The sequence below is a fragment of the Callithrix jacchus genome, chromosome 15 (assembly GCF_049354715.1).
Source record: "Callithrix jacchus isolate 240 chromosome 15, calJac240_pri, whole genome shotgun sequence".
Classification (NCBI taxonomy): Eukaryota; Metazoa; Chordata; class Mammalia; order Primates; family Cebidae; genus Callithrix; species Callithrix jacchus.
The window spans coordinates 88,288,462-88,314,622 of NC_133516.1; the positions used below are offsets into that span (position 1 = coordinate 88,288,462).

Sequence of the window (26,161 nt, forward strand, 5' to 3'; positions counted from 1 at the left end):
TAAAGGACTAGAGTGTCCAAGAGGACTACAAAATGAAAAAGATGTTTCTGTAGGAAGAACCCAGACCTAGAAGCCGAGACATTCAAATTCTATTTTCCACGGCCCTGGGAACTTTCTTCTTATACAGATCCCAGCATATCTGCCTCCCCAACTCCACTGTTAACAGCTAGAGAACATAGATTCCAACTCATACTCCTTAGGGACTATCAGGAGATTTATTTGTTGCTGTTTTGAAAGACATTTTGATACCCATACCAAGAGCATTTTGCACAGGCCAAGTATTTCCCTCATTTTGGAGGATGAAGCCCTGAATTGTACTTCCCATCACTCTGGAATGGGTAAAAGACTGAACTTTTCACACTGGTATGGGAAGACAATGATGTTATTATAGTGCCAACTTCTAACAGGGTGTTAATAATCATCTAAAATATCTTGAACTACCACAGACCCATTGACCTGGTCCGTCATTCAGTTGACTTCCACTTTTATCCATGCATGTTTTTGGTAAGCATTAATTATGAGACAACCCAGTGTGAGAGATGCTGTGGACACAGTGTGCACGTCCCTCCCCTCACTCCTAGCTAACCCTCCAATCCCCTAATGTACATTGATTGTAAGTTGACTTAAAATTTAGTACAGATCCTTTTTCTCTGTGCATTGAGTTATTTTAGTTTTCTGTGCATTGAGTTATTGCAGTATGTCTAGAAAGGGGTGGTTCTATAGCCAGGAGGATTTGCTTCTTCTGAACTGCTAAAGCACCTATTTGTGTCTCCTGTGGCACTGATTACATACTGTCTTATACTAGAGCATGTTTATATGTCTCATTCCTCCTGCCACTGCATAGTAAGCTTAATAAATATAGAGACTGTACTTACACACAGTTATATCCTCCTTAACACCTAGAATATACCACCAGAAATAAAAGATATAGTAGTAAATGTTGTGATTTTAATGAGTGAAATTAACAATGGCATGTGACTTTTTGGAAAGAAATTACCTTTTCTGAATTCATAAATTTCTACCCAGAAGCACAGAGCATCACTCAGTTACATCAGAAAAGCTTAAGGATTTTTTTTTTTTTTTTGAGATGGGGTTTCGCTGTTGTTACCCAGACTGGAGTGCAATGGCACGATCTCGGCTCACCACAACCTCCACCCTCTGGATTCAAGCAATTCTCCTGCCTCAGCCTCCCAAGTAGCTGGGACTATAGGCGCGCACCATGCGCCCTAATTTTTGTATTTTTAGTAGAGACGGGGTTTCACCTTGTTGACCAGGATGGTCTCGATCTCTTGACCTCATGATCCACCCGCCTCAGCCTCCCAAAGTGCTGGGATTATAGGCGTGAGCCACCACGCCCGGCCAGGATTTTTTTCCAGTTCATTATGTAGATGTTTTATTCTTCCCCACTCTTGACATTTGCACATAGTAGGTTTTTAATAAAGTATTGTAGATGTATTAATTAAAAGTATAGAATAAAGTAGAGGTGTCCCACTTCTGTCTTTTAAAATAGTAATTTTGATTCTCATTTACTTCTTTATCTTCAGACCTTGTCTATTCCGACAACACAGATATCCTGGGATTTCATTCCAAGTGGTTCCTGAATTGAGCTTAGAAGTGGTCATGACTATTAATTTGGTCTCTTTATCAGGCTCCTTACAGGGCAGAAAGAAAATCAATTTTTTTTCTGTCTCCTCCTCTTCCTCATAGGACTGTTATATAGTTGAAAAGGATCTATATCTATGTAAAAATATTTTAATTCCTAGAATAAATATAATATCAGATTCATAGTGTCAGATTGAAGAAGCTTTGGCATCCCAGCACACCAAATAGTTTTGTACACCCTATTTCAAGCTTATCCACAGACCTGAGGGGTGAGGAGTTTATTACTCTAAACTGTTAGGTTAGGTTCATGTGATCTGAACCAGCTACATTAACTGTGACCTCAGTCCAAATGAGGTAGCTGATTTAATATATCCTCACCAGTCACACAAAAGCTTCACCATTACTCTTCAACCTGATTAGATGCTAAATTTCATCCACACAAAATGATCTGAAACTAGTCACCTTGGTGTTAGGTCACAGGAAGTGATAGCAAAGAATTCCAGAATAAATGCATATTCCAGTTTTCCTTTGGTTCTTCCTCAAAGTCTGTCTCACAGCAGACTCGGAGAGCTAGTCCCTCCTCAGCTAGACGTTCTGTTGAGTCATGTTTACTGTCCCCCTCAGAAAGGTTCCAAAAGCAAATGCAAGAGGTTGCCGAATGCAGGGACATGTGGCGTGCATGCTACTGAAGTGAGAGGCATAGCACACACCTGCTTTTTGGCTGTGGCAGGCCATCTTGACTGTGCCATGCCACAAGTTAGCATTTTGGATGAGCAATTGCCATTCTGTTGTTTTCTTCTCAACACATGGTGTTCAAAAACAGTTAAAAGAAAACTGTACCCATTTGCTCATCCCAGAAATCTAAAATTTCAAAGAAGCATGCCAAATTAATTTTCACATAATATTTTCCAAGCTTTTTCTTTGCACTGAGAAATGATATTTCACTTTTTGAACTCGTAGTGTCCTGGCCTGAGGTAAATGGGTACAGTTTCTCTTTAAATGGCATTAAACATATCAAAGCAGGATTATATCTGTCACCGTCTCTTTTTTTTTTTTCTAATGGAATCAAAATCCTTCAGGGAGTGTCCCAAATCCACATTAATGTCTTTGAGTGCTAATGTTTCCACTGGGACTTTTACATTAGCAAAATAGAAGTGTGTGGTTTTCCCCCTCCTCTCTCTGCTGTCTGTATAAGAAAGAGACAACTACACATTCGTTATTCTTCATGGCCTTCAGCTAACCCACGTCAAGGTGGTAAAAGATGACTAGAGATTTTTGGTGCCAATGTTTTCTTTTCTACCCTTTCACTCTTTTGTGCCACTTGACTGGAAAGCTACTGTGAATGCTATTTCCAACATGGACAAATCTTTGGAATCCCAGCATTTGACCTACTGCAGTAGCCATCAATGATGTTTTTACCCTTGGTTCTTGCTGTGGGAAAAATTAGACAAATACCCAGAACGTTAGGATCTCACTGTAGATATTTTTGTCATTAATATTGGGATATCAGTCATGTGCCTTTTATTGCCGACACTTCCTGTCCACCTTAATCCCTCTTTTTTGTTCTTTAGCAAAGCAGTTCAAATGGTATTTTGTCAACTCTTGATTATCAAGTGTCAGTGGAAGACTATAATGTTGTAGACAGAAAATAATTATAAATAATAAATAACTTTAACATAATGAATAATTAATCATCATAGTACATTTAATCTTAGAATGCACCTTTTTCTTACATTTGAAAATGCTCTGGAAAATTACACTATTTCTTGAATAATTGTTTTTATACATAATGTAGAAGAGGCTAGAAAGCTCTGCAGTATCCGTCTCTGATCCCCATCCAGAGTTTTTCTTCTTTTAGCACCATCCTGCCTACTGAGGGCTTTAGTTCTAGAGCTGATGGAGAGAACCATCCGTGGAGAGCTGGGAGGTGTCTTGCTCTTGAAGCTCACTCTTTGCATCGTCTCACTTTCTGGAGCACTCTGGAGAACTATACTACTTCCTTAGACCCTCTTCCTATGTTTCCTCCCTCTTTTTCTTCTATACTTCTTCCTGCTTTTTCTGTTTTTCCTTTTCTTTTCCTTTCCCTTGTGAAACTAGCCGAGGAACGTGAACTGGATGTGTGTTTGTGTGGATGAAGGGGCACAGGGAGGAGGGGACTCTCCAAATGCTCCAGCTTGCCACAAGGAGAGAAACTCCATGTTTTCACTTAAACAGCTTTCCCCACATCTAGACCTTCATATATGAAAGAAAAATTCACTTGTTTTCCTTTCCACACTTTAGAGAAAACAAGGTAAGTAGAGGCAGTGAGAATGCCAACCCTGGAGTTGAAATGAAGCAAACTATGTGCGCACCTTCAAATATTTTTAAGGATAAAACCCTATCCACTGGCAATTAGGCCAGGTTTTTGTGGGCATAGTGCATGATATTTTCCTGGCATTGAAAGAGTTAAGGGGGTATTTTTGTATGTTTTTAGCATTAATTGCATGATAACTTTGCAACATCAGGTAAATGGTCTTCTAAAATTTTTTAAGAAATACATGAGTCATATGAATTTTCTACACTAATATTCTATTTGGTGGATCCAATGTTAGTTTGCTCATACTCGTATACTTAAACATCAAGGTGGCAGAAAATGTGTGTTTGTATTTGAATTGATTCTGCACATAACTTAGCACCATATAGTAGATATTCATTAAAAAGATTGCCAGTGGCATTCATTGTTGTTTCGTCTTTGGGTTTCTCTTTTAGCAGGCTTTTAGGCTTTGTAGATAGACAACATGGAATTCAAATATGGGTGCCATAAATTATTCTCTAGCTTTGTGTGTCTGGTCAAAATACACTCTTGCTAGGCCTCAGTTTCTTTACCAGAAGAAATGGAAGCATAATCTCTGCTCTGGAGGATGTTTATTAGCATTAAATGAGATGATTTCTGTAAAGAAACTAGTGTAGTACTGAAATGTGGGAGGCACTCACATGCTATTTTTCTCCGTTCTTCTTTTTAAGAGAAATGCTTGGGTAATATGATCACTTCTTTGGTCTTAAGCTATTACTATTAGTGATTTTTCTCCATAACCAGATTGCTTGAACTAATTGTGTTCATTAGGTTTTAGCTACTCAATTTTTGTTCATCTCAAAGGAAATCATTGTGCTTTACCATATACTAAAATACAACTGTAAGGGAAATGACTTGGAGATTAAGTACAGTCATCCCTTGATATCCAATCAGCAGGGGCTTGGTTCCAGGATTCCCCATCCCACCCTTCCCCACCCCACCCCACAGATATCGAAATCAGCAAATGCTCAAGCCCCTAATATAAAATGGGATAGTACTTGCATGTAATCCATACACATCCTTCCATGTACTTTAAATCATCTCTAAATTACTTATAATACCTAATGCAATGTCAAGTCTATGTAAATAGCTATTATACTGCATTGTTTTCTGTTTGTGTTGTTTTTCATTGTTGTGTCATTATTTTTTATTGGAGGGGTTTTTTCCCAAATATTTTCAATTTGCAGATATAGAACCCATGGATACAGAGGGCCAGGGGGCCAACTACAAGTGTGTTGGATCTGAAAGAAGCATGACTTAGCAAGGTTCTCTGCCTTATTCCTGGTTTCATCCCCATCTTCGACCTCAGTACCCTCTCAGAGACTGGGCAGAAGGAAAGCAGCAAGGCCTAGAGAGCTCTGTTTCTGAGCCACTCTGTTAGGACATTGAATTTAGGATGGATTCTAAAGGGAAAAAAAACCCAAATGCACAGGACAGCTGAAATCCAATCTTCAGATGTGGGGTGCCAGAAACATTCCAGATTATTTTCAGTGCCAAACTAAAATATAATGCAAGGTTTATGCCTTCTCTGAAGATTCAAAATTAATGATTGTGATTTGTATTAATCCAATGGGAATTAGTTTGACTACTTATTTAAGAGGTTGTACTGTAGACGTAAAACAACTATATTTTTAACTCTTTTGAAACAGCACAAACTATGTCTAATGTGACATTTTTTACTTTTATAATATTTGCACATAGAGTTCAGTAAATGTTCATTCACTGAACAAATGAATCTAGTCAATGGCTTCTTGACCATGATAGTGAAAATGCTACTGCACAGGGTCCTATTTTTACTACCCAGCAATGTATTTTATACATACTCATCTGTATCTATAGTTCTGTCTCCCTCCCTGTATCCTTTTTGTGTGTCTATACATATATGTATAATTATTTAAACAAAATACCTTGAAAGACTCGAAATCCACTGGATCCCTGAGCGCCTAAAATATACCTGTAGATTCATTACTGCTAGAATTGCCAACCACACAATTAGCCTCTATGGCCATTGGCAAGTCCTCACTTTTCTCATTTACAAAATGACTAAAAGATCTCTAAGGTAAGAAACATTTCACACTCCCAAATTCTATTCTTTCTCTCTTGTGAGACATCACATATCTTTTTGAGAGGTATCCTATTGTTTGAACTTAGCCCAAGTTTTTTTCCCCAATGCAAGAATCACAAAAGAAATAATTTGTGATTCTACCAGGGGGCTGGGGATTTGTACTTGCTTTTAAAACTCTTCAGGGAAACCACTGAGATAGGTGTCTTTTCATTTCTATTACTTTAACACTGGGACTCAACATGGTGGGGACAGCCAGACCTCCAGAGGAGCTTGCCTGGTTTCTGTCATTCCCCCACCTACCCAAAAAAAGAAAAAGACTGAAATCGACCCAGTTCCCCACTTCTGGGCACCTTCAGGGCACTTCCTCTTTAGTGCAGATGAGGCCTGTCCCTCCCAGTCTAGCTCCATAGATGCTTTTCTGGTGTGCTTGATGTTAATGGCATAGTCTGCTTCCATCAGCCTTACCATTTCCGGACTGGAGTGTTTCTTGGTAGTTTGCATTTTTTTCTTTTAATACCTGCATATTTGATGTTGTGTCTGATAGAGTCTGATTGACCCCATTGTGAAAGTGGTTTTTATGTCATTAATATGTTGATTTGGTTCATAAAAGTGAGAGTAGACTGCCAGTATGGTATAGGGAAGGGGGGAAGAGGATTCTCTCTTTTTCTGTTGGGGGAAAGGGGATTCTCTCTTTTATTTTCTCTTCCTTTTACAGGAAGAAAGAGGCCTCAAATTGTGCCTTTTGGATTATCTTGTTCCCTTTTTACATTTGAATTTCAAAATCCCCTTTAAATGAACAAATCTCAAGGTTTCCATTACGACAACTGCCTTTGGGCGTGCCCCTCCCTCACCCCCATGACATTATGGCTGTGGGCACCTCTTCCTTTCAGCTCTCTGTGAATATTCTGTGTCCTTGGCCCTCTCCCAGAGTAACACTGACATTCAAACAATAACTTCTCCCTTAGTCGGTGCTCCTTGATTGCCAAAACCAGCACTCTGCCTCTATTGCTTTACCTCTGTAACAATTACTCTTCAAGTTCCTGAAGAAAAATAAAGTTTTAACGTTTAATTTCTTACACAATAAATTTTGATTAACACCCAAGTATTAGGTGTTGATGAGTGCTGAGGGGAAGACCCAGACACCAAATCTTATTTTTGGAGACTATTTACAGTATAAATGTGTAGCACTTGGAGGTGGGAAAATCTTGCACATTTGAATAAAAGAGGAACAGAGTTGTTGCCTCCTCTGTCAGGACCTTCTCCTCTTCGGTCTGCAATGCAGTCCTGCTTTGGCTTAATTAATCCATTAAGCTCTATCTTAACCCTAGTCAGTAATGATCGAGGGGCTCACCGGAGCCATCTAGAATGGGAGAAATTAGATGGATAATGATTTTTGTGCTGATGATGTGTTCTGTCTTTTTATATAGTTGATCCCGTGAGGGACATATTTCTTTGGTGTATTCCTGCTGATGTTCTCAAGACAGATATATTACAGAGAAATAAATCAGACTGTGAGACTTTGCTAGTGTCTAATTCTTGGTGTGTAAATTTAGTGTTTTAAAATCAAAGCTGTTTTTAAAGATACAGTTTTATCAATATAATATTAAACAATCAGGAGAGTGAGAGAAATTTGGGAAACTAATTTTCGTATTTTTTTATTACATTCAGATGTTGCTGTGGAATATTTATGTCAATAGTCTTCTGATTCCTTCCTCCTCTGTGAGTAAACTGTTTAAGATGGTTCCTCCTCTATGCAATTCAACAAGTGTTTAGTGATACCTATCATGTGCATAGCAGTTGACAGTTCTCAAAAAGCATGAGACCTAAATGGCTTTATATATCTTAAAGTAACAAAAAAGGACTTTTTTAATGTTTGTTTTTCATACCAATTTGAAATCAAGACTTAAAAGTTGCAAGACAATAAATAATCAAACTGTGTTAAATACCATATTTTCTCTGCCATCAAAACAGTTTATAAACAACTACAATATACAATTTAAAATACAATTGTTTATAAACAACTACAATATACAATTTAAAATACAATATTTTTTCTGAAATGTGTGGAAAGGTGGGTGGAGTGGTTCTTACCTTGTTTTAGAGGGTTAACATTTGTCTGGTAATCATCTTGGAAATCTCTCTGGCATAAGTGAGGTTTAAGTTATCATTTGAATGAAGGAAAGATGTTCTTCAGTGCATGAGGGATTATTCCATAGATGCAGGCTTATGTGGAAAAAGTTCAGAGATGGAGAGGGTGTATTCTCAGTGGAAAGAAGCCAGAAGACAAAAGCGACTTGCTTTGTGGATTAAGGTGAGCCTTAGTGGCACTAGGCGCTGACAAGTTAGACAAGCAAACCTACAGGAAGCTTGCAGTGCTGGGAGTCTAGAATTCACAATTGATCTGAAATCCACTGGAGGACTAAAGAGGGGACTGCGACAGTCAAACCACTGAGAATATGTTTGGAGTGAGGAGGCAGTTTTCATATCCTAGGTACAATGTGATTAGGAGCTGGCCAAGAATATTAGTAAAAAAAGATGTATTTGAGTTAACGTCATTGTAAGAAAATTTCTAGATTTGATAAGTGGCTATATATGAGAAGCAATATATTAAAATATGAATGTTTAGCAGAAGATTGGGCCATTGGATGTGTGGGACTGTGGTTGTATAGAATTTGTATAGCAGAATGATTTAAAAGGAAAAAGAGAATGCTTTTTATTATATGGATTTTGAGGAGCTAGCAGCCATCTAATTAGAGATATCTGAAGAGAAAGTGTTATCTAAGTTAACCCTAACTAAAAGAGGTAGGTTATGAGAAAAGATGGATGAGTGCATCAGCCCCTCAGATGCATGGGTATCAGAAGAAAAAACTATGGCCTTCAGATGATTCTTTGAGGGACAGCATATTTAGGAGAAACAAAAGGAAATATTGAGGAAATAAATGAAAGGAGAAGACTGAGCCAAGATTATAAATTACAGAAGCCAAACACAGAGAAAGAAGTCATTTTAAGCTTTTTAGGATTAAAAAAAGCAAAAAACAAAAAACGGCTAGAAGGAACTTTGCAGGATTGTCTCAGCCAATATCCAAATTTTGTGTATTGGGAAAAGGAGACCTAGAAGACAGATATGGTCCAAGGAAGAAGAACCAACCTGTAAAAAAATAGGACTTCAAGTGCCCCTTCACCTCTGCTCTGCTGCCTCAGTGGGGAACTCGTCCAATCAACTCTTGCAAATGTCATAAGTTAAGTACAGAATAGCTAAATTTGTAGAGGGGCATGCTGACACAAACTGGCTTATGTAAATCCATTGCCAAGAGTAAGGAAGAAGGTGATATTAAAATCTCTGCCACTGCTTCAGCTGTGGACAGGGTGGTCAGCTGAAGAATTAAAGGTTTTGTGAATTTCAGAGCAACACTTTATTAGCTGCTAAATATCAGAATCACATACATAAGAGGGCATTCAGATATATGGCTACACAATTATGTAATGGTTTTTGACTTGGTCCTTTATATGCAGGGAAAATTCCAGGGGTGTCTGCCAAATTAAAATAATTAAAATTAAACTTAGACTTAATCGATTAAAAAAAAGACAGAAACTGAAGAATCCTTTACTCTGTCCTAAAATGAAAGGTTGGTTTGCTTTGCATCTTGACCAGCTTTACTCAGAATGACAGTAAAAGGAGTTGGTCAATGCCATAGTCCAGAAGATGTGCCATGCCTTGCTTACTAGATATTTTTTAATTGGCTTCTTTTCTTTAGGAAGACCTCCTAAATTTGACCTAAGCAAAGACCATAAACTTGAGCCCATGCTAACTACAACTGTAAGATCGTTCAGGGGATGGGGGCTCTGTGCAATTGTGACATGTTGAACGGGGCTCCCCTGCATAATGTGATCCCTGTCTTTAGGAACAGCGCTTTGCTCCCATGTTAATACATTCTGGAAATTACTCAAGAGGCAGCTTTGGCATTAGAATAGCAACTTTCAAAGCAGTGAACGTCAGCACTTCTATTTCTCCTTCTTTTTGGCGTGCATTACATGAAGCTGGAAGGACTAATTGGCTAAATGAAGGGACTCAGTGTCGCAGAGTTGAAATCCTGGCATGTAAATGGAGAGGTGGGGAGAAACTTTGCATGCATATCTATATGGCCTCTCTTTGTGAATTATCATAATAGAAATGGTTCTGCCCCTTCTCTAGTTTCCCTGCGAGATGAGTTGGGGTGTGAAGTGCATGGCACAGAAATTCACCATGCTTTGTATCTGTGATTACTTGTCTCTGTGTGCATCTTTTCCACTCCTAAATTGCATGTTTACCCAAAGTTGCTGAATAATACATTGTTTCAAAAGATGTGCCTCTGAATTAAGGTTGTTATATGACAATTATAATATGACCGTGTACAGCTAACTACTGTAAAGAAAAAAAGCAGTAAGTGGCATTTTCAAAAGCAAACAAGGAAATCACTCATTTGTTTTATAGGTGTTACATTTGCTTCCTTGACCTCTGTCAAGCATTGATACAGACTAATCAATAATGGGATCAAACTGTTCACATGAGATTGTTCCCTATGACAGTAGTCAACTTGGCATGTGGGATGTCTCAGTCATTGTATCATACATATACTTTTTGTGAAAGACTATTTCAAGATAAGCTTTACAGTTTGTTTTTAACTTTTATGGAAAAGCAAAGCCTAGAACTCTTCTGGTTCACCTGTCCTGCCTTCTAGTAGCATGTTAACTGAATTGTCACAGACAAATGGGGATCAAATGTATTTCACAAAACTTAGAGTGGGGCATCAGAATATTTCAAGTGAGGATTTAACATCTCCTGGAGTACGTAAGAATTGTATAACTAAACTCAATTCCTCATACTTCTTAAGCCCCCTTTTAAAATGTTTAATCTGAGTTACAGATAAGGAAGATTTATTAACACATCATCTTACTGATGAACTATTATCAAATTATCTCGTAATATTTTGGGCAAACAAGGAAGAAAGGTTCTTTGGCCTTTGCTCTGAACCCTTGCTAAGCTTTTCTCATTTCCATTAAGTATGGAACTTTGGATTCCAAGGCTGATATAAGACAGGATGAATATAAGTCATCCATTTCTTTGTTAACTTTTGTAAGCATTTATTTGTAAAGCACATTTTATGCTTAGTTAAGTCTTTGAGAGCTGAGCCTCACACACCAGAGTGACATTCTCTAGTATAAATACCTTACAGACTAGTAATTGTTAAACTGTTGATCAGCGAGAAAATCACTTGAGCTCACTAGACACCATTGTACAAAATTTTGTGGTTAAAGAGTGTTCCAGGGAAGCTTGACTCTGAAAGAGATCCTTAGTGGCTCAGCTGAAAGCTCAGTAAATTTTAGACATTGATTAAACCAAATTTGAGAATGCCAGATTTAATTTAAAGGCTAAATATTAAAATGTTTCCCTTTGAATATGGGAGAAAAGGGCTTGCCTGGAGAAGAACATGGGTAGAGCTAGGCCCTCAGAGCCAAATGATGGAAAATGCCCTTTCCCTGTTGCCTTCTACCCAGGAGGGGTGAAGTACACTTTGACTATTTTGCCAATCGTTGGTCATGCTGCCATAAAGGTAAAGGTGACTGACCCAAAATATATATATATATCACTATTTTTTTCAGTATCTTATGATATTTCATTGATCTCATCAATCAGTAAATAAGAACGCACAGGTGTCATTCTCCTCAAATGAGAAATGGAAAAACTGAGGCTCTGTAAGATTCAGTACCTTGCTGAGTGTTACCTAAATAATCAGTGGTCACATCAAAACCAGACTCAGTTTGATGTCTAGAAGTTACAGAATGTTATTTTCAGGACCAAGTGGAACAAGTTATGTTCAGCTTGATTTTAATGCATTTCAGAATCTGGACAACATCTTACAAAATGTCTGATTGTATCCCATTTTTTCTGTGGATCTCTAGAAAGGGAATTACAATTGGGGGTGAAGGATAAATCTATTTTCTGACAATGGTATGCCTTTGTTCTTACCATCTCATCAGCTGAATTGAGGGAAAATTCATATTCCATGTCAAATGCATGTAAGGTGGCTAATGTCCAGTTGCAATATAGTCATAAAATATACTTTCTTGCTGTGTGTTCATAAAGTCCAACTTCACAGCCACAAAGTTTGTAGATCTTTCACACCAGAGAAGTGGCAGCAACAACTCTAAAGGGGCCTCTGTCCTTTGTTTTCTAAGAGCAGCTTCTAGGTGAGCTTTGAATCCCATTGTGAGAATTCCAGGAATGTGGAACAAAATAGGAAAGCCACAGCCTGAGCAGACGATGTAGTGGTCTACATAAGATGTAGCTGGTCTTTCACGTCTCTTCATTGTTACCCTCCATCATGCCTGAGTCAGACAGAAGAGCTGATTTAAATAGTGTAACAATTCCTCTAAACGTCATCTACTTGTATGTTCAACTGGGCTGGAGGGAGGCTACAAAAGAAAGTCATGGAACAGAGCGATACTTGTGCTTGGTTCATGCCTTGTAGCAGATTAGTCTTTGCGGCCATTCCATGGGAGACTGCACTAAGATGGCCAGAAACAAAGTGAGGTGGCGGAGGGAGAGGGAGAGACGGGGTGATGTCAACCAGATGAGGGACATTGGAGGAGAGGGAATATTTTCCCTGAAAGGCTCACCACCCACAGAGAGTTAAAAAAAAAAATCTGTAGTCTTAAAATAACTTTAATGTCTTATTTTTTCCTTCACCAGGAAATTAACATTCAGAAAGTTATGTTTTTGAATGTGTCCTGATGTATGTCTAAATCAGGAGTACATTTTTATGGCTAGGTTATAAACCCTTAATAATAGTGAGGAGTTTAAATGGAATGCCTTCAAATGATAACCTATACCTACTGCAGGCTTGAAACTCGATTAGCCCAGCTATTAAAACCAGGAGGACAAACTGTTTCTTCCCTAGATTCAAAAGCTGTTAGGCTACGACATGACCCAGTACAAAAGTTTTCTGAATCTCTCTCCACTTTACAAAACGTCGGCTCATTGCTGCCGTCTGCAGTGAAGTTGTTTACAGCTCTGTGCTAAGTGGAAAGTTCAAATCAATTATTGTCCATTAGAGTTTAGGTATAACTGATGAAATATCCCCAGAGGAGTATTGTAAATGTATCAAGACGTCCTTCCCCATTATAGAAATGGGGACGCATAGTGAATTACTTACCTTCTCTCTTACCCTTAATGCCTCTGAAAGGCTGCTGGGCAGACAGAGCTCATCTTGTCTTGCTGGGCTTTAAAGTGAGAACTTTACCATTTGGTGAACATGCGTAGTGAGCTGGTGAAAAGTAAATTTCAACTCTCTAGATTTTCTTGTGGACATAAAGGCCCAAGAAACAAGAGATAGGAAAAACCGTAAGAATTAATTAAGCCAAAACCCAGAAGTTCTCTGGTAATCAAGTTTTTTTAAAAATATAAGCTTCTTATTAATAATCAAATGAGAAAAGCTTTGACACCAAGTCTTTAGCAAATGATAGTATGGTTTAATGCCAAATAATTTGTGCTGGGAGCCTTTCTTTCCTCAAACTGGTTCTCTACAGTTGTCTATGTCTGACTTCAGCAGGACAGGAAAAGAGACCCACTCACTGCTCAAGTGCAAGAGAGATAGCTCTAATTTTCCAAAATCTGTTATTCAGTCATATACTCTAATAGTGACTATTACCCCAAAAAGGCCAGAACTGAGAGGAAGAAGAGGGTCCAATTTGCAATCTTCTATAACACGAGATGGAATAGAAGGTGTTTTACCTCCTTTTAGAGTTGTCTTTACTCATTCTTTCCCTAGTTGTGCCCCAGAGCAATTCCTGTGCCCTAGAGACCCTAAGGCTGAAATGCTAGAGACTTGTTTTGACATGGGAAGACTCGATAGTATTCTTCAGAGTGCAATGATTTTTCAAAAACCCGAGAAGTGACAGACAAAGATGAAGGAGACCTCATTCTCCTCTATCAACCTCTCTTTCTTATATGTGCATAGGTGAGCAAGACACCTTTTTATTCATTCAGCTCCAATGGGTGCCCTACAGGGAAGCAGTGGAACATAATTCCAACCAAGACTGCCAGTCATAATGGGGATAAGAAGCATCTTTAAAATGCAACACTTTGTGTTTCTTTAACACAAGGATAACTCCAAGGATGTTTCTTTCTGCTGACAGCTCTGTCCGTGGTGCTAAGTAGGCAATTGTCTTTATTTCCTCCTTGTGGCCCATACGCCTTACCCCCAGCTCTCCTGGGCTTCCCAGTATCTATCTTTAGAGCTGCTAATAGCTATGCAGTAAATCTAGTTGAGATGAAAACAATGCTCCCAGGATATTTATCAAGTCAGATTTTCTTCTAGATCACTCAGGTAATGAGAGTTTTCATGTTGCTTTGTACCTCTATCTAGGTAAGTCTGTTGCTTTTTTTAAGTTTACAAGGAGAAGTCCATTGGGACCTACCTTTGATTACTAAACCAATACTTTTTTATCAAATTATGTACTGTAAAAACTGTCACTAACTCAAAGAGAACGACCTGGGCCATTCACCCTGTTCCCCCTCCCCTCAAGTGTACATCTACTCACAAATCACCAGCTTCTAACAATTTATGATATTTAAAGATTTATCCAATTTATTTCTCACATTCATAGTAAGGGCCATTGGCCTGGTACATTCAGCATGCACACGGTATTTTTCTCTTCTTTTGGATTTCATTTATTCTATTTGGTATATCAGTTGTTTTGGCAATATAGATTGTATAATTGTTTCCTCTTGATGTTTTAGGAGAATTATTTTATATGCTAAGTGTGAGTTAAAACTTAGTGATTAAAGCCTAAATTCTGTAAAATAATTAAAATTATACAAAGAGAACAGCCCTCGGATTTGTCCTGTGTCTTAATGACAAAATGCCAAAGAACTAAACAAAACAGGTCCCTATCTTTCTTCATTGGGAGTTCAGCATCTGGGTTCCACCCTTGAAAAGCAGCCTCAATGTGATAGCATTAAATACATACCCACAGTACCAAATGTGTGTTTAGAGTTATTTTCCTGCCCCATTACTATGTGTTTAGTCAGTCCTTTTTCAAATCAGCTTCCCTGTTCTGAAACCCAATTTTGCTTGCCCTTTGCTGACTACCAGCCAACACACCCAAAGACTGCTAATATATGCTTGCTCAGATTTAAGAAGCAGCCCTGGTTTTCAAGTTTCTTGTAGCCATTATTTGTGTTCCAAATTATTGCACTGTGTCTGTATTAATTTTCTGTTTCTGAAAGTAAACTCCATGTATTTCAAGGCAGCACGGTTCCTTTTTTTATATTTTCCAGGGAACTGGTGTTTTTAATGTCATGTGAGGACAACATTACACAATGGATCTTTGGCAGGGATACACAGAAATGAGTACCGTGTGCGAACAAACATTAAATGGCAGTCTTAATTACAGAGTTTGATTCTGTTGTTTTTAATGCCCTTCAATTTTATAATTTGATGGAAAATGCATCAACACAGCTATTTTCTTTCTACCCTAAATGATTAAAGATTGATATACCCCCAAACCATAGTAGCTTGTTAGATCTAGTTAATCAGGTAGGTCTTACATTTCATCCACTAGAGGGCAGTAGGGATACACATCCACACCAACCAATATGTGCAGCATATGGTCGATGTGGAAACATAGTAGCCATAGCTTTCCTGTGTATAAAAAATTCCCATTACAGTATTGCTTCACTTATAATTATATTGAAAGTAAACACTAATTCACAGACGGACTACGCATATTTTATTTCAACATACCCCACTAGTATTTTGTCTATTCTACTTTAAAATGCCCTGAGTAACAAAACTTCTACTATTTCCCTTGGGAAGCTATACCAAAACTCAACTGTTCTCACCGCTTGATTTTTTTTTAAATATACTCAAGATCTATTAGTCTTTCTTCTAGTTCATTTAGAACTCGATTGCAATCTATTCTGTTTTTCCTTATAATAAGGCTAGTTCCATTCTGGAAAGCAAATGTTTATTGAGAGCCTATTGTGTATCACTAAGTGAATGTATGGCCACAATTGACAAGGGTTGCAATACAGTATTTGAATAAATTTGCATGACTCAGAAAGCTAAAGGAGAAACTCCTAGGTCAAATGTCAGAAGAAAAGTTTGTCTCAGTTCTAAAATGAGTAATAACCATAAAGCTGTCACAGCTTGGGGAAATGTTTAGTTGTACTTAGATTTCTGTATTGAAATTCAAAGGGTATCAGGAATGCCCGGTAACATCAGATAACACCTAAAGAATTGTGAGGTATGCAGCTGACCCATCAGTGGGTTCATTGCAAGCAAATGACCTGGAAGTTTACTAATCAAGGTTGATCCTTCTTCCTTTCACAGCTGATGGTCAGATTAGCCTACAAGTTTCAGACTCTATACCGAGAATCATTATACACACTTATGAAGGATAGAAAATGGGTTTGTGAGTTTCCCCAAGGTAGGCGTACCTTGATTATGTTGCATGTCTATTTTCTGTCATCGACTTTTTGGGTCCAATCTTGGTCACTACACCATGGGAAAGCGATCCAAGTTCATGTGCAATACTCTGCTTTGCATCATTAGTTTCTTGGCATATACTTGGAATTATTAAGTCTCTGAAGGGGAGGGTAGAAGAAATCCAAGCCAAGAAAGTTCCTTTAAGGCTAGAACTCACAATTACACAGTTGTTTAAAAGTCCTTTTTTCCTTTACATTAAAAACAGAGCAAGATTTTTTGCTCTGTTGAGTATATTCATCTGGAAGGATTTCCATAAGGCTGTCCCGATCACTAAGAGCAATTCCCAGATAGACGTGTATGCAAACAAGAACCGTTCAGAATCCAAGAGCAAAATTTGAACACCGCAGAAATTCCAGAAATGATACTGCCTTTTATATTAACATCCTTTGAGCTTCTGTAGGAAGTAACCTATTCTTTGGAGTTTTTGAAATAAAGTACTTTCTTTTGCCAATTAAGAGAGCAAGAATGTGGTTTCGTAGACTGTGGTTTCATTTTCTTGAGGAAAATAGTAGGGAAAGTTACAGAATCTTCATGGGAGTCTACACAATACCATATCCCAGGCTTTCTATCACAAACAAAGCTTAGATTTGCAATTTATGTCACCTGTAATAAAGTCCACATGAATATTTTACGTGGAGGTAATTAAGAGCAAATATGCAACAGCCATTTTTGTGTTTTTGTTTGTTTCAAAATACCAGAGGTGATTAGGCCATATTATGAACTAATTACTTACTTAATTTATTTAAGTTGAAACGAGTTTTTGAGTTATACAAGGGCCAGAAACAAGAACTCATTAATCCATTCTGCACATCACTGAAAGGAACAAAACAAAGAAGTTAATGCCTTTATTTTATTATGTTACAACACACTAATATTTTGAACACTGATGAGGATCCAAGTGGTCAAAACATCTGTATTTGGTAAGAAAATAAAACAAACTCTTTTTCCACAACTATTTGGTCCTTTCAGTGGTGTGCTGAAACTCAGAATGAATTACCAAAGGTATTAAAATGGTGTGTCCTTTTTAGTACATTTTCCTATGGAGTTTGAAAGATTCTTCAAACATATTTGAAAATAGTAAATAAATAACCTACAAAACTCAATATTTTCTTAAATTTGGAAGTAAACCACAGTCATTCCTGGGCTTGGGACTCTATATACCAAGTTTCAAACCAGAGCATATTTTGGTATTTTGATGGTTGAATTATAACCCCCTGAAAAGAGGGACTGATTATATGCAGTAAGGACTGCTGCCCATAGAGCTGCAACTGAGCTACTAAAATAAAGCTAGCATTTACCTGTTGCTGCTGACCAGGAGATGTGAGACTTGGTAGATCTGTTCTGTAGGCCCTAAGAAAACCTCTGTCAGCGCTCTGTGATATCACCATTGGCACCTATACTCCGTCAGCTTCTAGACAGGGAGAAGGGGAGAAGGTGGGGGGCACAATACACTCAGGGAGGCAAAACCAAACCAAAACAAAACCCTGTTTGTTGCAAGCAAATTGAAAATGTCAGAGTATTTATGATCCAAGGTTACTTGTTCTAACGTTTGCTTCTTTATCTTCCAGGTTCTAATCCCTCTATATAGTTAGGGTTTTTTTTTAAGTATTGCTAGGGAATTCAGATTACCATGATCAGGTGGTTGATATTACTAAGTATCTCAATTTATATTTTTACATGTTCTTTTATGACATGATTCCCATTACCTTAAGCAAAATTCTGGCATATGATTGCCACCTAAATCACTGGGTAAAGCTGGGGTACGGTGGCTCACGCTTGTAATATCAGCACTTTGGGAGGCCAAGACAGACAGATCATGAGGTCAGAAGTTCGAGACCAGCCTGACCAATATGGAGAAAGCCCATCTCTACTAAAAATACAAAACATAGCCAGGCATGGTGGTGGGCGCCTGTAATCCCAGCTACTCAGGAGGCTGAGGCAGGAGAGTCTCTTGAAGTAATAGGCGGAGGTTGCAGTGAGCTGAGATCACGCCACTGCACTCCAGCATGGGGGACAGAGCGAGACTCCATCTCAAATAAATAAATAAATAACTGGGTATCCTACACATGGGCAAATTCTATGCCCAACTGTAATATTTACAAAGAGGTAGTGACTCAATCTGTAATACTGGCTAAGTCATTTCCCATCCCTGTAGGAGACGGGGTGTCTGCAATGGAAGCAGGCTTATGGTTTTCCAGGTGAAAATGGAGAGGAAAAAATATCTGTAATTTTCATATCCTAACTGAATGTTGTGAGGATTTGATGAGCTATTTATGCAATCTTAAAATCAGGGAATTCTCTCAGGATTGGCTATCTCTTTTGGGAAGAGGCTACTGGCAAGAACACTCTTAAGTGATTCAAGGACTCTAAATAGTAATATTGTTCTTGTAGCACAACTACTATACAGTGATACCACTGTCTCAATGTCAGTGAGACCCATGTTTTAAGTTATTTCACCCAGGAATACAGATGCATCAATCCCTGTGTATCAATTGTATTGATACCAATATCATTGGTATCAATCTCTGTGCCCTCTCTTGGCCCTTCTCCATTTAAACCTAAATTAGAATCTTTGACTATGAAATAGAGTTTTACTCTATTCCAAGACATTTAGTCATTGAACAAATATTTATTGAGCAAATACTATGTGCAAAGCATTTTCCAGGTCATCTGCTTTATATGAGAATTGAATCTATAATGTTAAACCTATCAAACCTATGTTCTAACTGAGTAAACCAGCCAAACAAGACTTGCAAAATAAGAACTTCAGATTTGAAAGGAGTCCCTCACTTTAGAGGCAAAGGCATTTAGGCCTAGACAGTGTAGTGATTTTGCACTACTCAACATACCAAATTTGTATCAAGAGCCAGAACCAGAACTCAAAGCTACTGGCCTTCACTCGAAGATGTGTTCCATCCCTATAAGCCCCTTCATCAAGCAGTTTTTCTCTGAACCTAGACAGTCATTTCTGACATTTTTCTCTTATTCTCTTTCTTCTTTGGCACTGATAGTTCCTTTAGTTCAGTTAAACAATGACATAGCTTTGCCAGGTACAGCAATGCCACATCCCCATGCCTTGTTTGCAGTGAGATTGTCCCATTGGTGTGACAGTTCTGCTTAGAGAATTATTTTGACCTTGTCTTAATGATATCAAACCATACTGATTTTTCATTAGCCAGTGAGGGTTGGTCACTATTTGGGTGGTCCCTAGCCAAGGGAACATTTATGAAAGCTATGAGTTGCCGGTGTTAACAGAAACCCATTACATCTGTGGCTAAAATCCTAGGGGGTGGGGTGGGGAGGGGGGAGAAAAGAAAGGGGAGCAAAAATGTACAAAAGGAAAGGGAAGAGAACTCCAGAGAAAGGATTATAGATGACTTTACTTTTACCTAGACTTTTAATGAAACTCATAAATAGCTGCTATTCACATGTAAACATATGTAATAATTTTATACATAATTTCATATAAAATATATAGTATTTTATATATCTTATATACTATTGTATAGCATGTTCTATTTTTTAAATTTCATAATTACATTTTGTATATATTTTATATAAACTATATAGTATTTTGTGTATTCATTGTTTCATATAAAAATAACTGTCCCCATTTTACAAGGACAGAAATTAAGATACAGGTATTTTGTATTATCTTTCAAGGCTACAAATAATTTTGAAAGTTTCGTTACTTTTGTTATGAGGGACACAGAGCTCCTAAGATATGTTATCATAGCCTTCAGGCTAGCAACACTCTTGCATTACATCCTCTCCTTTTACTAAACTTAAATTTTCTTCAAAAAGTGGAGAAACAAAGCTCATGCCGATTAAATCAGAGTCTGGGAAAGTAAACTCTGGATTCTTCTCTAATGTTTCTTCTCATTTTGCTTCTCTCCCAACTCAGCTATTTCTTATGTTTCTCATCTTCCATTTTGATATCCCATTCAACGTTAGAATTACTAAAGCAAGGAGGTTGTTGGAGTCCATCATATTCATTCACTTCTTAGCTATTACTTCTATTGTAGTACATGAGTTTAGATTAGGAAACCTAAGAATGAGTCTTTGGATTAGTTGATAGAGAAGAAAGAGTTTCTGTTAATATACATTGTAGTGTGAGGTACTCTATAAATAATCCATAGCAGCATATGTAAAAGCCATATGCCTTTTACCTTCTCATGATCTGTTTGCTTTTTTTTTGCTCCCTCTTAATGAGATGGAGACATCTTTAATGTAAAGTCATAGATGTGCACATGATTTGATGACAAGAAGCTATAGTACACACGGTTTAGATATCAAGGGAAATGAAGAGCAAGACCTCACATCTCTTTAACAGGTTAAATTGGTCATCTTAAGCTGTTACTACATCAGGCTACTGGGCAGAAAACAGCAGCAGTGTGGTAGCAGAGCTTCGGAAGTAGATAATCCTAAATTCAAATCCCAAATCTGCCATTTACCAGCTGTGTGATCTCTGTTAATTTACTTTTCCTCTCTGAACTTCTCTGATCCTTGCTTCTCTCATCTATGACATGGAGATGATAACAGCTGCTGCAGAGAAGGAGTGGCATAATACAACTAGGATATGACATGTGTGACTGCGGGTTCAAGCATTTGTGCAACTTCTGGCCCCAGCAGGCTTAATGTCAGCACTGTAGTTAGTCCCTACCTTCTTACAAGCATATGATTATAAAAAAGGTCCTTCTGGTTCAGGCTCATGGTCCTTTCAGCTCAGCATTCATTTTCTGATCACAAGGCCAGGAAACTGTTACATAAGACACAATTGTCCTTGCTGCTAACTTCAAGAATTAGAGTTATTTTCCTCCAGATAGCCTAGTTTCTCTGAATAACCCACTATGGACTTATTATCCATGAATTTAGCTAAACCTCTATGATACTATTTGTGTCATCAACCTTAAATGAATTTTGTAAGTTTATTGCCTGCTGTGTAAAGTAGTTCTTTACTTTGTCATAAATTGTCTCTTTTGAAAGGTAATAAGATGGCTTCTAGTTCATATATGCTAGAATTTGATAAAGAAATCCATGGTAACTTACCCAGGCCTTTTGTTTCTTTATAGATATTTACAATCTCCTTGCCTGAATTCTACCATTATAAATAGAAATCTTCATCCTAAATCATGATTCTTTTAATTAATACTGAACTTTCTTATTCCATTTTGTTTCAGACATCTCTCTTGATATAAATACGTGTGTTTATGTATGGATGTGTTTGTGTGTGGTTAAAACTGGATTATATGACAAAAAATATACTGAACTTTCTCCTGTCCTTTTTATTTATTTATTTATTTTTTTAAGTACTTCATCCAGAAAGTGTTCCACACATGGGTTGCTATTATCTTTTACTAGAGCTGATTATAATTTAACTTTCCCCTCCCTCTGTCAAAATTACACTCTAAGTATGCTCTGGGCTCAAAACAGAATGATCTTAATGTGACTGCAATTGTATTTAAGCCAAAGTTCAGGTTAGAGACAGCTGGCAAAATGTTCAACAAACTGGACCAGAGAGGAAGAATCATAACAAAAAAGACGTGATTCTGTTTGTAGCAAAGTGAGAAACCTGTCTGAAGGAAAAACTAGAGACTAAATCTTTTTGCTCATTTTGGAGATCCTAAAGAAGTACAAGGCAATGTTTTCCAAGACAATTTGTTCCACTAAAGTGACCAGAACTAAGTCTAAGTTGGGCTGGCTGCCCTAGGTGGCAGTCAGAGGTTGGGGCTACTATTTTGACAATGGCAGCAGAAATCTGTGACCAAAAAAAGCCTAAAACTGCTTGCCTCTATGTTAGTTAGCATCGTTAGCATGAAGTAAGATTTGAACTTTAAATGACTCATTATGAGTAGGTGGCAACCCACTGTGGAGGCAGTCTGTGAACCCAAGGTCAGCATCCCAGTGAGAAATCCCTTCAGGTATGAGTGAGCGATACAGCCAGTCACACTGAGACGGGATATCCTTGTCCTCTTCAGCTTTGTCAGAGCATTCCCTGCTTGGTTTCCAGTCCTATTTCTGAGGATATTTGGCACACTGCTTGGCCCGCACTTGGCACCACTGTCTTCAGAAAATAAATGTCTTACATTTGTACAGTGCTTTATGGAACACTTTCTCATAGATCGTCTCAGCTGATCCTCACATCTCTATGGTAACTGTTCATGTTCCCATTTTATGGATGAGGAAAAGGGATTGAATTACTTATGCAAATGGTGTTAGTAAGTGTGGAGCAGGGGCTGGCCTTGTGATATGAAGTCTATGTCCTTTTCATGTCACCACCACCACAAAGATAGCCAGGTCATTTTGGACATCTTCCTAAAAATATACCTTCTTTCACTTTTTCCTGAATGTAGTGCATTATAGTTATTTGTACTGATTGCTCTGACCTCTTGTGGATGACAGCAAGCCTCATGAGATCATCCTGCAGACTTCGTCTTTTAATACCGCGAATACTAATAACACAGTGTTCTACAGCTTCCGTATCGTGGGTAATGTTCAGTAAGCCTAGCACCAACCTTGTGTCTGGACTGTCAGTTTGAGAAGAGGTCATTTATCCCAAACTTTTCTTGTTTTATAAATTTTCTTTCCATATTAAAATTGTCCTTACACTCCTTAATTCAAATGTGCCTCGATATTATTTTAACAAACTCAGTAGCGTCTGTACATTACATCTTCCTGTACCCTTCCCTCCCTCCTGAGGGAAGAATCCCTGAATGATCCTAGTAAGTTCTGAAAAGCCTTAGCAGGGTAGATAATGGGTAAAGATCATTGTATTTCAGCTCCCTGATCCATTACACCCCTGCCTTTCACCAGCATGCAGAGCGTTGTGTTTTTTTCTAACAGAATAAATTAAATATGAAAGAGAAGGACTAATGTAATTCAAATAAACATGTTAATGACCCTATTTTTCCATTTGGTAACTAGACCGGATGTGGTGGAATGCCAGTTTTTTACTGAGCCTGTAATTTAAAACTTTCAACAAGGACACTTTTTTCCCCTTTTATTTCCATCCTCCATTCCCACCAGCTTTCATTCTTACAGACACTCCTTACTGTCCAATTAGTTTTGGAACATGAAAACTGTCCTCACGGCTGCCTGGAGCCACGGGGGACCTGGGATGGTTTCTCTCTGCGGGATGGCTTGTAAGACTCCAGTTATACTGGTGATGACCCTGCCAGAGCTCTGTGCCATTGAAGGGTGTGGGGAAGGAGGTGACTGGTGCATCCTTTACTTCCTCTGCACCCCCATTTTGTGTATTTTTTATGTTTTTCATGTGCATGTTTGCTGTTCTAGGCAGCACTTCAGCATTCAGATTTGGGAATAGAAGAGCTACTTTGCTTTTAACCCTGTAAGTAGCCATCCATCCCAGCTACATTTTTTATGAGTCAAAGCCATGGTATAAGAGCTTGTTATCATCCAAACTAAAACCCTCACTAACTCGATGTGTCCCTGGATGACTCCCTAGTTATTTCTTCTTTTTTCTCCACTAAGTCGGTTGTCTCCCTCTGCACCCAGGGAGTAGCCATTTTCCACAGCAGCCCCCACCCCTCCTCCAGAAAACGGCCTGCTCAAAATGGAGCCCTTCTCCTCCAGACCTCAAATCTGCCACCTGTCTGCTCCATTCATCATTAGTTAGCCATATAGCCTGAGTTTCCCCCAAACTGTATGTATTTAATCCCTGATTTCTCCCTGACCCCACAACGTGACGTCCTTTCAGCATTTTACCTGCTGGAACCAGCGCTCTCTTGTTTCTTTTACTGTGGTCACTTGCTAGAGTTTGAAGGAAAACTTTTTTTGATGTGGACACATTTCCGTTTTCTTCCAATTTGCACTGGAGAGAGGACTGAAGGAGAGAGGGGCTCTGGCCCTGTTACTTCCTGTTCGTTTTTGTTCTGGAGAATGCAGACCATCTGTGTCTCTCAGAAGCTATTCTTCTACAGTCACCGTGCTGAGGCTGATATTTAGTTTCTTAGTTTTTCCCTCATTTCTCTCTAATTTCCGATTCCTCCTCCAAAAACTCCTAAGCCCCTCATTAAATCTTTCTTCCTGAATTTTCTTATCTTAATAGTACCTCTGGATACAGTTTTGTCCCCATTAAGGCCAGGATTTCAAATTAAGTAAATGATAATATAGAGAGGAAACGGGAGAGAAGGGAACAAGGAATCAGTAAGCAAACAGGAAAAAAAAGTGGGTTCCCTTTTAAACATGGAGTTCACTGATTCTCAGACCCAGCTCCCATGTCCTGGCATCATTGTTCAGCTGAAGTCTCACCTGTTAGGTGGACCTTGTCTTTTTCAGGGGAAACATCTCTGGGACTTTGGAGCTCTGTGAGTTGCCTGAGAAAGTCCCTCCCTAATTTATTTTTCCTGCCACGCAGACTTTGATGAAGGTTGTACTTTCTCATAATAATCAAGATGGTTATCTTCTAGAACTAGTAGAGATATTCTCCCTCTTCTGAGAGCTGCCCAGTGAATCCCCATGTATAGTCACCCTATATAAAAGTCCTATATTTTCTTTTACATGCAATTTCGCTAAACCAAGTCTCTAAACAACCACATCCAATTTCAGTAGATAACTTATGAAATTTTAAGTTTTTCATAAGAAGCATCTTTCTGAGACACATCTTCATTTCAGATGTCATTGCAATTTAGGACACGATATTTCCCTCATTTAAAAAAAATGTAGCTTTGATTTTTTTTTAATTCTTAAGGTCAGAATTAAAAAGCTAAATGAATTCCAGGCTTCAAACTCCCAGAATTATATTTCAGCTGGTTCAAGCCTAAAATGTGCTATATCGACAGGCCACAGGAGAAGTGCCGAGTAGTTGTGGCCTTCACAGAGTGCTTTTTGGAGCTCTCGCCTCTGGTCCCCCCACCCCCTTCCTTCAGCTGCTTCTGTTTGTTCCTGCTGTAGTGCCTTCAGCCATGAACATACCGTTTAATCAGTGGTGTATTAAAATGGACCTGGTACAGTCAGCAATAGCTAGGCCAAAATCGATTGGCTATTTTTAAAAGGAAAAAAGAAGATAGAAAATTGCTCTTTTAATCTAGGTAAATCAAATCATGCCTGCTTGCTTTCCACCTGTAGCTAAGTGTAGGCAAGAGCATTCTGACTGATGACAGTGTTTCTTTGTGCTTCTTTATTCATGCTTATCCACTTGGGGTAAAAGCACCAGGGTAGCTTCAGAACTGAGTTTTCACATTCACATGAGAAAGCTTGTGCTCTTTTTCTCTCAGGAAAAAAAAAATTTTCCCTTTGCCCACTCTTAGAAGATTTGAATAAAAGCCAAGTACGTTCAACCTTTTCTGCCTTTTTGGTTTTTTCCTGCCATGAAATCATATCTGACTGTGACATCACAGTGTGTTGCTTTGGGCAGCCTTGTGATGTATGAAGGCGAAGACCTTAATTGGGTTAACAGAACACACCAGGAGCCAACGGCAGATGAGCGCTGCTCTCCCACTAGGCAGTTCTCTGCTCCTGGCAGTGTGAAAGAATCAGAGATCAGCTTGAGAGGAGCTCCTTCTCCCACGGATTTTTAACTCTGAGGATTTTTAACTCTGAGGCTTTTTCTTCTTTTAGTGTATTACTATCCAATGAAATTAATTTTTAAAACAAAAAATATATAAATGTGCT

At 38.3% G+C, this 26,161-nt stretch overlaps 1 protein-coding gene across 50 annotated transcripts in view; it reads left to right on the forward strand.

The window, feature by feature from the left end:
- The window catches only part of ZBTB20 (zinc finger and BTB domain containing 20), an 829,160-nt gene that overhangs the window by 708,810 nt on the left and 94,189 nt on the right, over positions 1 to 26,161 (forward strand). For 25 of the 50 annotated variants that reach the window (XM_078352092.1, XM_078352083.1, XM_078352089.1 and 22 more), the window contains one exon: positions 7,668 to 7,718. The exons of the other annotated variants lie outside the window; for them this stretch is intronic. The gene's annotated coding sequence lies outside the window, so the exon portion shown is untranslated. The remainder of the gene's footprint in view (positions 1 to 7,667; positions 7,719 to 26,161) is intronic. 50 annotated transcript variants of the gene reach the window in all.